At 49.3% G+C, this 15402-nt stretch overlaps 1 protein-coding gene across 1 annotated transcript in view; it reads left to right on the top strand.

The window, feature by feature from the left end:
- The first annotated feature begins 5747 nt into the window (after window positions 1-5747).
- Window positions 5748-15402, top strand: part of DISP3 (dispatched RND transporter family member 3) — a 31413-nt gene continuing 21758 nt past the window's right edge. The window contains exon 1 of the mRNA XM_072977520.2: window positions 5748-6037. The gene's annotated coding sequence lies outside the window, so the exon portion shown is untranslated. The remainder of the gene's footprint in view (window positions 6038-15402) is intronic.

Here is a 15402-nt window from a genome sequence, read left to right as displayed (position 1 = left end):
TCCTGTCGCTCAGGACTATCGGTTGCATGAAGGGAGGCCCACTGGATCAATGGCGGCTGGGTTGACTCTTCCATAACACCCATTGATTCCAAGGGGGCTACTTTGACGGGGACTTACTTTACTTGCCATCCAAAAAGAGGACATTTCCCCAGACCCTGAAAGTCTCTCCCCTCCCCCATTGGTAGGAAAGAAGAGAGAGAGAATAACCTAAAATGTTGATTTTTGTTCACGTAAGCCTTGTCTAACATCTGGGAGCTAATAGCGGCTAATAGTGAAAGTGCAGAGTGGGATTTCAGTTGTGCTATCACACCCACAACTGGACCCGTGCACCAGATGTGTCCCTTTATGGATGAACAGCCTCGGGATATCTGGTCAACTTCCGCGAAAGCTTTCTTCCTCCTCCAGTTGTTTCTCAAGACGGGTGGAATTTAATGCAGGTTTTGAACCTGGGGTTCTCCTGGCCTCTTTGTTCTGCCTTGCTGACCGAGGAGGGGAGTAAAGGGAGATGGGAAGTCAGAGAGAAACTCCCAACCTTTTCAGGCAATCAGTTTTTTTATAGATCTCGTGGAGGCTGGCTGTCCCCCAGCCTGAAATTTACAGGGCCCAAGAGAAACGGGCTTGGTGTTATTTAACACTCTGGTAATGAGCGACTGAGCAGAGAAGATCGTTCAGGCGTTGGCGTTGGTCTCAGCAAACCACGCGGTGGTCCCAAATGGAGCCGTAAATTTTAAAAATACTGCCGGGCATGAATGCCAACCTGCCTGGCTGAAAGATGAAGGGGGGGGGAAGCCCGTGGCAGTAAGCCCAGTGATGAACCAGGAGTTTGAGGGGTAAAGGTAGAGGATGATGAGGAAAGGGGAGGCGCAGGTGATGGAAAGACACCACCAGAAGGGGAAAGCATTTCCAAAGCAGCTTCAAGGTCCATGAAGGCTGGCTGTCCTTTACGCCATTCTATACTAAATTTTCAGTTATGGATCAGAAATTAGTCCCCAGTTTGTTTCTGGAGCCCTCCTGTGAAAATGTATTTTAATATGTTTAAAATGAATGAGTTGCGTTTCTCACCCAACTGTCAAAGCTGTTTCTTTATTGTTCCTGCTGCCTTAGAGCGAGAAAAATTGGCTGGATCCTATTGTGGATTTATGCCTGTCAAAGGGAAAGCGCTTAAATCTTGGCAGCCAATGGTCACGGGTCAATAAGGGCCCCCTGTGTTCCTTTGTGGGTACAAAATGGATTAAGGAAAGACAATTTGCCTCCAAGAGTTAAGGCGATTTCCTTTATGCAGGCGTAACTCTGCAACAGGATTCTGGCCCATGAATCATTCATTACATTTGGATCTCTCCTTTAAGTTTCATTTAAAGTGGGGGCATCTGTCTGAGAAGATGTACATCCAGGATGCTGGAGAGCTCAATGACTTAGGCATTTGGCTATGGAGCCAAAGGTTGGGAGTTCAATTCCCCCACGGGGCCTCCTGGGCAGGGGATAGACTTGATGATCCAAAGGGTCCCTTCCCGCTCTGCCATTGTCAGATTATTATTATTATTATTATCATCCAGTGCAACAGATGCTCAGATGCATCTGAGATTGGAAGGCAATTCTCCTTTCCAGACCAATCTGTGTGCGCAAAGAGATCGTTGGGCCTAGCTGCGGTCATTTACGGAGGACCGCATCCCAGACGGAGCGCCGCGGTGCTGAAGCGCATGCTAATTTATGGCTGTTTACTTCCCTCTCCAACTGATTGATCGACCATTGTCTTTCACGCCAGCGTGGGCCCAGCTTGCTTGACTGAAGCGTGCTTTCTCCAGGTTGTTTTTTTTTTTTTTTTAAGAACCCGAAACACTCAATTTTCACCCCCAACATGGCATGGCTCATGCAATCGGTCATGCTTTCCCAAGCAACTCTGGCTGGCTGGGTCTTTTTCGAGTTTAGAAAAGCGAGAGAGATCATTAAAGGTTGAGGGGAAAGCAGAGTAAATCTGAAAACCATCCATTATGTAGAAGGAACTGGAGAGGGGGGGGGGAGAGAATTCTCCCTCTCCTTTAGAATAAACTTGGGAGGCCTGAAGTCCAGGATCGAAGCTTGAAAAAGTTACTTTTTCTTGACTGCCGCTTCCAGAATGACCCTTTGCCAGCTGGCTGGGGGATTCTGGGTTTTCTAGTCCAAAAAGCTAGAGGTCCTAGTTCTCTAAATCAAGATGGGTAGAATCTAAATCCCCGCAGTGTGTACCTGTTTACAGCATTACAGGGATCTCTGTGGTCCTCTAGTCACTGTTGAACTTGGGTCTAATCCCAGCTAGGGCCGGCTCGACTGTCAGACGGAAGGGGGCAATGGCCTCAGTCCTCTGGTTTGGATGCTCAGGAAGGAAAGGCATAAAAAAGTATAGTCGTATAATCTGTTTTAGAGGAGACTAACTGCCCAGAGCAGACTTCAGTTTAAATGGGTGGGATATAAAGCAAAGCAAAGCAAAGCGTGCTGCTTATATACCGCCCCATAGCGCTTCAAGCACTCTCTGGGCGGTTTACAAGTTAATTATGCAGACTACACATTGCCTAAATTAAATTAAATTAAATTAAATTAAATTAAATTAAATTAGATAGATAGATAGATAGATAGATAGATAGATAGATAGATAGATAGATAGATAGATAGATAGATAGATAGATAGATAGATAGATAGATAGATAGATAGATAGATAGATAGATAATGAATTTATTACTTGTTTTATTGTCAGAGAGAGGAGCTTCTAGGTTTTTCTCCACTCATGCAAATAAATTGGGGCATGAAGGGAGGGGGGCCAAGTTTTGCTGTGCCTCAGGCGGCCAATTTTAGGGGGTGGGCTGAACAACAGCCCTGCCAGGCAGCCCAGTGGAAAAAACGTGGGAACAATCCTAGTTTTACTCTCACCATTCTTCTCTCCACCCTGAATCACATCCGATCTGTGACTTGATGATGCAGTGATTCCTTCCAGTGAGAAAATCTGGGCTTTTGTGTGTGTCTGTGTGTGTGTGTGTGTGTAACACAGAACCTCCTGCCCCTAAAGCTCAGGGCAGCTTGCCTCTCCCCAGCCCCACCTCTTCCCTCCTTCTCTCCTCCCGGCCGTGTCTTTAATCCAAAACATGACTTCAGATGCGCATGATGTTCGGAGGCGCAGCGAGCGGCGTCTGAGTCACAGCACACACAGAGCATGCGAGAGGGTGTCTGAGCTCCAGGAGGTGGACAAGGAGGTGGTTACCCATTGCCATTCTCTCTCTCTCTCTCTCTCTTTCTTTACCCTCCATGGCTTAAAATCCCTCCTCATCTCTCTTCATTAAATTTCTCATTACTCAGCATTTGACAGCGTGAAGCCCCGATACATCAGCTGATTATAGACTGCTGCACACTGCTATCTCCAGGGAATCTACTTGTGCGACACAAGGGGTGGGGTGGGAGATGAGATTGTGTGTGTGTGTGTGTGTGTGTGTGTGTGTGTGTGTGTGTGTGTGTGTGTGTGTGTGTGTGTGTGTGTGTGAGAGAGAGAGAGAGAGAGAGAGAGAGAGAGAGAGAGAGAGAGAGAGAGAGAAATTATGAGGGCCCAGGGCTCCCCAGGTGAGCCACACCGCTGCTCCATCGCCTGGAGGTGTCCTCCATGAGCAGCTTGTGGCTTGCCCCCCCACCCTGTCCACCCGTGTCCCGAGGAGGGTACCGGAAACAAGAGGGCACCAATCAGGGCTGGCCCTTGCACGAGGCAGAGGGTAGCCCCCAGCGGCCGTCCTGAGATTTCCAGGGTTACGAAAGGGCAATAGGTTTTTACTTAGCTCACAGATGATTATTGATTTTTTCCCCCTGTCGGGAAGGTAGGAATATGTGTGTGTATGTCTCTCTCTCTCTCTCTCTCTCTCTCTCTCTCTGTGCATGTACTGTGTGCCAAAGTTAATTAATTTGGTTAGTTATATTAATGAAGCTAACCGAATACATTTTTATTACTTGGCACATAAGAAAAAGCATCACGCACACACCATTGCCCTCCACTGAGTGGACTGTCATGATCTCTGTGTGTGCGTGCACACCCACACCCACACATAGATTTCTTACCCTCTCTCTCTCTCTCTTCCATTCCCTTATCCTGTTATGGGCCATCAAGTCTTCTTCTGATGTACAGCTCTTGGTGATCTCCAGTAGCTCCTTCCATGAGCAGCCACAGCCACACTGCAATCTTGCAAATTAAAGGAATTTACTGAGTCAGCCCATCTCCCTATTCGCTCTTCCTCTTTCCCTGCTGGTTTCCCCTATCCCAAGTCTTCCCACAAGTGAAGTCTTTTCTACACTTAGAGAATCAGGGTTTTTAAATTTTAAAATTAAAAAAAACCCACAACATTAGAAGCTAAAAACAGTAAAATTACTTAAATATTAAAGAAAAACTAATAATATTATATTAACTGATGGTTGTTGTAGGTTTTTCGGGCTGTTTAGCTGTGTTCTGGAGGTTTTTCTTCCTAATGTTTCATCAGTCTCTGTGGCCGGCCTCTTCAGAGGACAGGAGTAGGAACTCTGTCTGTGTTCTGGTCAGATCCCGTCTGTGAAAGCCTTCAAGAATACAATAGATTAACTATTGGGGCAGTTTAGTCGTTCTGGCTTCTAGTGAGAGCTCAAGACCCATTGCCTCTACAAAAAGCCATTCTTGGTAGAAACAAAGACGGCTGGAACTGGTCTGTTGTTACTGAATGGCACACACTCCTTTCTTAAGTGCCATCCAACAGTTCTATAACAATTATCTATAACAATCATCTTGGCACTGCAGAGTTAGAAGGGGCCCCATGGATTATCCTGTCCAGCTCTTGGCAAGGCAGATTAGCAGGGATTCGAATTCCCTACCTCTGGGTCCCCAGCCACAGGCATAAACCGCAGACCTATCCTTTCTGGAGTGAAAAGGCAATGTAGAATGGATTCGTAATTCCCCCCCCCCCCCACAAATGTTGAGAACGCTTAATTTTTTAAAAAATATATGTTTGTTTATTTGCAAATGGTGATGATGGTGGTGGGTTGTATTTTTAAGCCCAGGATTTGTTTTCCTGTTCTGCACGAAGATTAGATAGATAGATAGATAGATAGATAGATAGATAGATAGATAGATAGATAGATAGATAGATAGATAGATAGATAGATAGATAGATAGATAGATAGATAGATAGATAGATAGATAGATCGATAGATCGATAGATCGATAGATCGATCGATCGATCGATCCTTACTGGGGTCTCCCCCATTCTGGACAAGAAGAATGGTCTGAAGTGGTGGCTGGCCTGGGCGGGTGATGCTCATCCGGAAGACGGGCGGAGGGCATTTGAGAGGGGCCGCCATTCAGAGACTCCCCCCACCCCAAAAGCAGAGGAGACCAGGACAGTTTTACTACCTCATCATGATATTAGGATATGAAGAAAAAGCCGCGGGGACTTGCAAGGGAGGTTCCCATTACCATCGTGTATCTTGAGACCCCGCATAAAGCACAGCCGCCTTTTCCTCTCTCCCCCCCCCCCCTTGGCGGGTACCCCCCAGTCCCTCTGCTTATATCGAGCCGAGCCGTACCATCTCCGTGAAAGACCCAGCGGGGAGGAGGGGAAGGACCGAACCAAACCCGAAGTCCCCCTTCCAAAGCTGGCTCCCGATTGCCTGGCGTTTGGAGAGGAAAGGGGCCGCTCCGGCTGCGCTCCGGTTGCGCTTTCCGGAGGCGCCGCCGGGAGGTGCGGAGCAGGGAGGCGCTTGTGGCGGGGAAGGGGGTCCTCCTCCAGGCCGGGAGGCGATGGTAGAGGCCCGGACGCGGCCCCCAAAGGCTGGCGAGGCGGGGTATAAAAGGCTGCGGCAGGCGCTGTCGGAAGAAGCGGGCGAGCGCGTCGGAGAGCGAGCGAGAGCGACAGCGAAGGACGGAGGCGCGCCGCCGGGATCGCCTTGGTCGCGCTGCGAGCCCGGCTGCGCCCCGCACTCCGGGGTGGCCGCCCCGCATCCTGGCCCCGGGAGGTCCGAGCGGTCTTCTTCCCCGGGCCGCCCACCCTTCCCCCGTCCCAGGTTGGTGGGCTTCTCGAGCCGGGAGCCTTCCACGTTCCCCCGCTCGCCCCGGGGAGGGGAAAAGACGCGAGCGGCTCCCTCTTTTTACGCATTGCCTTCCTCCCGGCGGTGCTGGGCTGGGGGGGGGGGGCTGGCGGCGCGTGGAAGGGAAAAGACGAGAGACGACGGCGGGGGGGGGGAATTGGAGGGCAGAGGAGGCGCTTCTGATGGATCGGGGCCCGCTGGGGACGAGCCCCCTATTTTTTCTTTTGGGAAGCGCGTGGGTTCCATCTGGGAAGAGAGAGGGAACGGGGATGGGGGGTCCGGTTTTGTTCCTGTCTCGGAACCGCTTTGGGGGGGGGGATTTGTGCTCAAGTACTTCGCAGTCCGAACGGGTCCTCCGCACCTCCCAAAGAGAGGGAGGGGTCCTTTATGGCTCTTTCTCCTCCCCCTCCCCACGGAGTTTCCCCGGAGGAGAAGGCTCGCCTCTAGATCGGTGTCCCAGAGGGGTTTGTAGGTCAGATCAAGGGTCGAGTGTCTGGTTGTGGGGGCAAAGGGGGGGGGGTTTCCCTCTGTAGCCCTTGAGCTGGGCTGGGTGGAAACAGCGAAGAGTGAATAGCGGGTACGGGAAGAGGTAAATTACTGGGGGGGTGGGTTGTCCCAGCGCTAAAAACCTGGGTGTTGTGGGAAAGAGGCGAGCTTGCTTAGCAAAGCATCTTTTGGGGTGGAGGAGGAACTGCTTTTGGGAATCCCCCCCTTACCACTGAGTAGGAAATTGTATAAATAAAATCAGCACACCCTCTTTTGATACCACCTGCTGGGGGAGACCACGTGCCTTAATTTTGGCCTGAAAGAAAAACGGAAGCAGAAGGTAGAAAGTCAACTTACTTCTCTTACTTTGGGGGGGGGGGTTAGGGTTGGAGAATAATAGGCAGGGTTTTGGGGTGAAAAGAAGAGTGTTGTGTAATCTGAAAAATGATCAGGTTTGTTTTGGGGTGCATTTGAGTCAACGATGAGCCACTGCTTTTTGGGATTTTGTATCCCTGAGGAGGTGGGTTGTCGTCCCTGAAAGCTCACACTTTAATGGGCTTACAGTGCACATTCATGCTGTCGCCGGCTTTTGGAGACCGACAGGCTCCCTGTTACAGACAACAGAGGAAACCTCCAAGAGACTGGTGCAGCCTTGAAGGCTAGCGAGTTTTTAAACCTTTGTGAACTGCAACCGGCCTCTCCCAGCGCAGGTTTTGCTGGGAAAGGTAACCGATTAAACATAGATGGCTCTCTTGGGAGGTCTGTTATAACACATGTGTACGCTTCCAGGTAGCTCTCCGTGGGCGATTCACCTTCTCATCTGGTCTAACTACAGCTTTGGCTAAAAAGGTCAGAAAACTGCTTTATGGCAAGTCTGATCCTTGGTTTTATTAGCCCACTCTTCTGGACTTTGGCTGGCAGCTGCTCTGCCAGGCATCAGACAGGAGCTGCTAGTCCTCAGTGTGCCCTGAAAGGAGATGAATTAGCACATACGGTCCTAGAAACATGCCCACGTGGCGTTGCTCCAAACGGTGGTCCTCATTTGTTAAAGTTTGCCTTGCTTGGTTGCCCTGAACCAAAGATTTTGTGCAGAGAATGGTGATGATGATTCACCTCGGTGGCCTGCCTGTTACAACCTAGCAGACTCTATTCATCGGGCATACCCGGGGTTTTAAAAGCAGCCATCTCTCTTCATTCTCAATGTAAGGGTGCCTCTAAAAATCCACAAACTCTTTGTTCCCTCTTCATTGTGACAAATTCCAACTGCGCAGGGCAAAAAAAAAAATCCTAAGAAATCATTTGCTTTTAAGCTCATTGTGGAACTAGGTTTTGCAGGTGCTGCATCTGCTTCTTATAATCTCTTAGGGCTGGCTGGGCCATTAGGCGCAGGAGGGCATCTACCAAGCTGCAGTTCGATGCCTGCTAAGCTTGTGTGCTGCCAGCCCAAGCTGGCAATAGAAGAATACAGGGGCTGGTTCAGAGGAGTTGGTGGTGTCTTGTTTTTCCTCGTAGGCACTAAAGTGTTCTTTGCTCTTCATGGCCCAAGTGATACATTATAGGCAGCACGTCCTTAAAAGCAGAGACAGGACATCGGTGAGTTTTCATGACGGAGCAGTTCGGCTTGCCAGTGAAGCCCCTGCTTAGCTTTCAGTGTGTTTATTTCAGATGAAAGGAAGACCCCGAGATGCAGCATTCCGATGTTTCCCAGCAGGAAACCGCCGGCCAGATGCTGCCAAGAAGAAGAGGTCAGGTTTGACCAACCTCGGGGACTTGGGAGTCTCTAAACCAGCTCAGGCTGTTTGGAGGTTCTTAGGAAGGCTTTCTCATGTGGCTGGGTGAGCTAACCTTTTCTTCCTTCTGGAAAGAAAAGAAGTAATTCAAGGGTAATTGGATAGACCTGGAGGAGGTGATTAAGGGCTTCTGGTGTGAGAGAGATGGTATCAATCAAAATGGTCTATTGACCGAGGGATCTGGTTTATTTTATTCCTTTCTCTCGCCTCTCACTCACCTCCTCTGATCCAAACACTTCTAATCCTTTTCTTTTTCCATCTTATTTTCAGTGTTTGCTTATTTTCAGGTTTGCTTTCGCCCTACCCCGAGCACATAGCCCGTTCTGAGACCGGGAAGGCTGAACCCAGCCACCCTCTCCAAGGAATATTTGCATGCCCGCCCCCCGTGTTTATAGGATCTGGGGAAGGAGGGTTTCCTGACCAAACTCTCCAAGGTCAGCAGGAGAAGTCTTCAGGCCTGGGTTGGCATTTTTGGGCTAGAAGCACTCCCAAGGCTCAGTCTCTTTGGTTGGGACAGAGGCCGTTCCATAGCTGCCAAATGCATCCCGATTTATTCCAGAGCGAATTAATAATAATATATTCGTAATCTTAGAATGGCAGAGCTGGACGGGTTCTGAGAGATCATCCAGTCCAGCCCCCATCAGGGAGGCCCAGTGGGGGAATCAAACTCCCAACCTCTGGCTCCGTAGCCCAGTAGCTAAACCACTGAACTTTCCAGCAATTCTTGCGCTCCGTCTGATTTAATATGTAGCTAGCTCCAAGCGAATTTGTAAATTCACTTTGTCCCAGAACTGAATCTGGGCAGATTTCACATGAATTAGGTGTGATTCGGTTTGGAATCTGGGTTTTATCTGGATGGGGGCACCGCCTTGGGCTCTAAAGGCCGGGCGAGGGGCTGTTTTGTTTAAAACCAAGCCAAGATTCCAGGTCTTAATGATTCCGAAGAAGGACGGATAGAGACAAACTCAGAGGGAGTGGATGTTCATTTAGCTCCGTCTTGTCCGCACTCAGGGTGAGCAGCCGGGGAGAGTCTACAGGCTGCTTTTGACCCGTTTCCCCTCTCCTGGACCCTATAGATTTGGGGAGACAGCAGATGGGAGCAAAGAAAGCAGGTCAGGACCTCAGCTGTATCTCCTGCTGTGGGTTTTGTGCATCGGCAGCGGGCTGGACTGGATGACCTTCAGGATCCCTTAGTTTGCCTGCCTTTGAAAGACCTGGTCTGAATCCCCCAGACAGACACACCCCACCCTTCTAACCAAGCACTGAATGCCAGCCTCTTATGTTGGATGGCTCAGTGGTTGAGGTCTCTAGCTGCAGAGGTTGGGAGTTCGATCCCCCCCTGGGGCTGGACTGGATGATCCAGAGAGGGTCCCCTTCCAGCTGTGCCATTCTAAGATTATGGTTCATACAGGATCGTCTTTTTCCAGATAAGAGCATATTTGGTGGCTGCCTCTCACCCTGCCTTGTTTATCCTCCTGCTTCTTCCAAACTCTGCAGCCCCCACCCTCTTAGCAAGAGCTGTAAGCTTTACTTTTGCATCCTGTCCATCTTCCGTCGTCCCTCCCCGATCCCTCCGTCGCCTGCATTGCCAGACAAGCAGGATGATGGACTTTCAGCCGCATCGCCGATGACAATACAGCTGTGTTCAATGACAGCTAAAGAGTCCAGATCATCAGCGGGTAAATGTTTTATTCTCAGAGGATCCACTTAAAGCCAGAGGAAGACGTTCATGTCTTTGAAGTTTGATAGGTTTCCTCGCCCGAAACTGACTTCTCAGTTTGTTTAGAAGCTGTTCTGTCTGTGCGGTAAAACCAGGGCCATATTTTGGGTATCAAGGCTGATCCTGGAGACTTTGCTAGAGGACAATAAATGTTCATATTGTTTTGTTTATTGAAAGCATTTTAAGCTACATCTCTCCTACTCCCAAACAGACCCTTTCTAGGTAGGCATATAATTGGAAAGACATAGCACGCAAGGAAAAACAAGGAGGAGGGCAGAGGAAGAAAATAAAAGCCACCCATTGTTGGAGTAACAATTTTTATAATGACCAGCTAGGATGGAAATTGTTCACGCCTGCTGACAGGACTGATGCTGTTTGCTTAAGAGGCACAAAAGAACCCAAACGCCAAATGGCCCCCGGGACAGACTACTGCAACACTCTCTGCTTGGGTCTGCCCTTGGTGACTGCTTGGAAATGACACCTAGTGCAGAATCGCAGTGGCACCATTGTTGTCCGGTTTGTGGGGGAAAGTCTTTAATCCTGAGGCATCAAGTCTTCCCAGCCTTGCGTTCCCAATTGTGGCTTTCTGGAAGTCTGGTACGCGATCAGAGATTTCTTTGAAATCCTGGCTCTGCCGAAGTTGGCCTCAGGTGGCCGAGCCCTTTCCCCGTCAAATTAATTGGCCACTGAGGCATGTTACCGGCTAATGGGGGGAAGCCTCTCCATCTCTCCCCCCCCCACTCCTCCCTAAACCTGCTTTGTGGCTTCGGAGCTGTTGCTCAGCCAGCTGAACTAATATTTTAATACCTCCCTGTTTTCTGCCTGGCTACACCGTCGGCTGAAGCTGTACGCTTGGGCTGCACAGAGTTTGGAGGGACGTGGTTGCGTATAAAAGCCAAGCTGCCCTACATATACACACACAACTTTGAAGGTGGTGGGGTTAGAAGCTTCCCCAGATTATCTGAGAGGAGTGGGTCCTCCAGAAAATCAAGCCTGAACTATGTCTGGAGGCCAAGACGTTGAAGCTGAGGCCCTCCTACTTTGGACACATCAGGAGAAGGCAAGATTCTCTTTAAAAAGACAATAAAGCTGGGAAAAGCTGAAGGTAGCAGGATAAGAGGAAGACCACATGCGAGATGGATTGATTCCCTCAAGAAACCACAAGCTTGAATCTATAGAAGCTGAATGGAGCTGTTGAAACAGGACATTTTGGAAATCACTCATTCATAGGGTCGCCAGAAACTGGAGGCAACGTGACGGTTCCTCGCAACAGAGGGCACGCGATGCGGAGATTCATTCATCCACATCTCGTCTCTTTGTTGTGTCCAGTTTTTCAAACCATCTAAAAGGCCCCGATTCTGCCAGCAAGGTGGATGATGGAAACATGAGCATACGCCTACCCCTTACTTAACCCAAGAGCGTCATAACCCATCACCGAAACATGGGAAACCATGCTGCACCGATACTGGGTCTGTTTGGTCCCTTTATTCAAATTTACCACTACCCAATAAGACAGCCTTCCCCAAATCTCGGCGTCCTTTGGTCGGGGTGGAGGGCAGTCCCCAGGGCCCACCCAGCAGCTGGGGGCACCTGCAAAAGACCGGTTGAACCCGGGGCCTCTGCCCTGTGAGCTAAAGGTGGGGTTGTGTGTCTCTGTGTGGATCACAGAACCCACACTCCACAGCAAATATGTTTTTTAAAAACAAGCCTCTTTTGCATTTTGGGTGACTGTCCTGTCCTGGTTTAAATGATGGGAATATGGAGTGGGGAGGGGGGACGAGAATGGCGCCACCCTCGTAATTTCTTGGGTTTTGGACACCCGGTATGTCAACTCCATCCTTGTTTTACAGAAGGAGACGTCGTCACCCTCGGCTGTTTCGCGGGGCTGAGAGAGGGAAAAAGTGCAGGCGGCAGGATTCCCCCTCTTCCCCCTTTCCCTGTTTCTAGCTCTGCGGCACCTTAAAAACAACTAATGGAGCATTTATTCCAATCAGCCTCCACAATTGCAACCGGGCTGCGGGGAGGATGACTTAGCCAACATTGCTGGACCGGCGGAAAGAGGGTGGGTCGGGTTGCCTCCCTTTATTTAGCGTCTCCAAGGACCTGGACGTGGGGGGGGGGGTGGCGCCTGCGAGGCCAAGGGGAGGGGTTGCCGGCTGCTGAACCAGCCCCATACAGGGACTGGTTCAGAGGAGCTGGTTGTGTCTTGTTTTTCCTCGTAGGCACTAAAGTGTTCATTGCTCTTCATGGCCCAAAGTAGGAGAGCCTCAGCTTCAAAAGTGCCGTGACAGTCTGAGTTCCATGGGCTTGGTGGAGTGGAGACATTCGGGGAGACAGCAAAACATCGGAGCCCTTGCAGTTCAGCCAAGCCTGTCTCTTTTGCCAGGCCCAGGTGGCCAGCTGGGTAGACTGCTCCTGAACAAGGAGGGTCAGGTGTCAAGTCTGTATTTTGACCTATTTATTTGTATGAAGGAGGTGCCTCTCTGTCTCTCTCGGGAGGGAGGGTCACACAGTTTTATTAAATGAGAGCCATAATGTAATGGGGCTTTAATGAAAATTTAAAAGATTACCATCTGTAATTTTCTCTAATTCTGCTCTAATCCTCACTAAGAACCAGCTGCCACCATTTCAAGGAAACCCGCATGTTGATTGTATGTTATGTGTGTGCTTTTTTATATAAAAGTACTTATGTATTTGGAATTTTCTGCATGTCTGCTTTTATTTGGTGGCCAAGCCATTCTATTTTACAGTCCTCCAGCGAAGCCTTCCCAGGCATGGCAGGCTCCGAACCCCTTGGACTACAACTCCCATTCGAGCTGTGGAGGATGGGGTTTGCTTTCCACTTCTTTTGCCCTTACAGGCCCTGTCTTGCTTTTCCCTGCTGGGTGAAATGCCAGGAATTCTATATTACATCGTCTCCATTTCGGTGGTGAAACCTTGGCAGAAGTGGGCGGGTGGATAGGCCCAAACGGTGTTCCCTATACATATTTAATTGGGGGCTCTTCTTTATATTTTCACATTTTCTCTTCTGCTTTGGTGCCCTGTCTGACCAAAGAGAAAAGAATCCACCTTAAGGGTTTCTTTTGGATTTATATATATCATTGCTGTCAATGTATCTATTGCTAATTTTGCCCGTTGAGGCACCGCTGGGGCTGGCTGCCTCTCCCCAGCGCCCGGGGGAGGGTTGGGGGGGAGGCAGGATTTGCTCTCATCTCCCCTTTGGCGCCCTGTCAAAAGTGGGAGCCTCGCGAAAGGTGAAGCTTTCGAAATTGGTTCCTGGCGGTGTTTGGAAATTGCTCACGACTTCTCGGGTCAAGCTGCAGAAGGAACCTTGCCACTGAGAAAATTAACAAGGGAAAGATAACAGAGTTAGAGCCGCAGGAAGGAACGGCTCAGCTGTTGGGTGCTTCGATTCCAATTTACTGGGGCTTCAGGATGGGTGTCGGATCTGGGGCTCTCCGGCTGGGTTTAATTTTCAGAAAGAGAGCTGCCAGGAAGGGTCATGCAGTACAGTGGTTAGAGGGTCAGAAAAATGAGACCATGAAAGCAAGGATTGGAGAAGGGTGGGAATCTAGCGGGATTCAAAATTTTAATTCTTGATGGAATCCGGGAAATGGAACACGGTCTTTTCAGCAGTCCATGGAGGCACGCCGTCGTTCTAAGCTTGGAGAGAAGTTACCCTGAATCCCCAAGCTAGCCTAGATACCCTGCTGTTAGGGCTCAACATGGCTCACACCATGGAGATACATCCCATTCGATGCTGGAGTTTTTACAACCTCGCATGTTGCCTGAACATTAGTTTGTTTGACTAGGAGAGACCTTTCTGGGCTCTCTGGAGCGGCTGTCAATCTCTCCAGCGTTCATCAATCATTCCTTCCTGTCTCAGAATTCCAAAAGAGCTCCGCCTCTCCACTTACAGTTCTCTTTCCCTCTCCTTGGTTTGCGGAAGTGTGTTAGAAAACTCAGTTAGTAGGTTGGTTGCTTTGTTTGTTTGCTGTTGATCTGTTTACGACTGTACGTAAGGAAATGTTTTTGTATGTTATGAAGACCTTAAGAGCCATTTAAGGAGAAAGGGGTGGACTCTTTGAGGGACTTATAGCTCTCTTTCTCTCTGAGTCTCTATACTTCTACTGCGCAGCAATGGAAATTTTACCAGAAATTCAGAACTCTGCAACATAGATGCTAGATCCTTCTCATCTGTCACGTCTCTGGCCCGGCGCCCCATCACCAGATGCTCTGGGGCGGGTGTGCCAAGCGAGAGGAGAGAAAAAGCCCTCGTCGTTGTGACTCCCCCCCCATGTTTGTTGCAGCTCGGAGCGTAAATAAGGTTATAAATCTGAGAACCCGGAGAAAGTGAGAGACCTACTTTCGGCCTTAATGAGAGTGCGGGAAGGAAAACCTTGGCATATTTCATCCTGATGCATAAAAGGGTTCGGAGGGAGACAGGCTGGAGGGAGGCTGCTAAATTAAAAACCTCCCCAGATGATGGAAGCAGCCAAGGCAAAAAAAAAAAAAAAAAAAAAAAAAACTCTCCAAAGTGATGTTTAGATGGGGGGGGATTCCTCCCTTTCTCCCTTGATGCCACTTTTTCCCCCTTTTTATTCCCCCACCCACCCAAAAAAGAAGAGCCCAGATTTTAGAAGAAAGGAGCGATGGGAGTTGGAAGGAGGCTGATGACTAGCTGGACGGAGGTTCTGTAAGGATCTTAGCATTTCCACTGAGATGCATCGGCCGCGGCTAATTGCGGCGAATGGATGAGAAGCCGGGTCTGTCTTGGCTGCCCCTGTGACAAAGACACACGGGAGTTCTGCCCTGGCTGCCCATCGATTAGCTGCAATTAGCTTCAGCAAAGTGGCAAAGCCTCATAAGGGAATACCGAGTGGATTGAGAACCTGAAATGTTCTTTTTTCAGCAGCACTGATCAGTCATCATCCCCTAATTGAAATGTAAAGAACTAGACAGAGGGAGATCAGAGAGCCCCTGAAGTTACTTTTCTGGGGCTGTGGACTCAGCAGGAGAGGGATAGGCTGGCTCACCACAGTCTTCCCTAACGAGATGTGTTATTATAAAAAGCTTATGCCTTTTAGTGCTGATTGATAGATTCTTTGATTCTCCTTTTGGGGGGTGTCTCCCTGGCTGCTCTGGTTCCTAACCCTCCCAGCAATTAATTGCCATTGGCATTACGATTTGAACAAGCCACTCTTTCTCAAAATTGAAAGGTAACTGTGATAATTATTTTTAGTTACTTCTTAAAAAAACGGAATGCCAGAAGCCGGTGGCCTGTGTTATGAAACATATGTAAATAGGGAGACAAAACACACAAGCACACACCATAAAAACCACTA

Source organism: Pogona vitticeps, chromosome 7 (assembly GCF_051106095.1).
Source record: "Pogona vitticeps strain Pit_001003342236 chromosome 7, PviZW2.1, whole genome shotgun sequence".
Classification (NCBI taxonomy): domain Eukaryota; kingdom Metazoa; phylum Chordata; class Lepidosauria; order Squamata; family Agamidae; genus Pogona; species Pogona vitticeps.
Note: the sequence above shows the minus strand (reverse complement) of the source record. Positions and strands in the feature narration are given on the sequence as shown.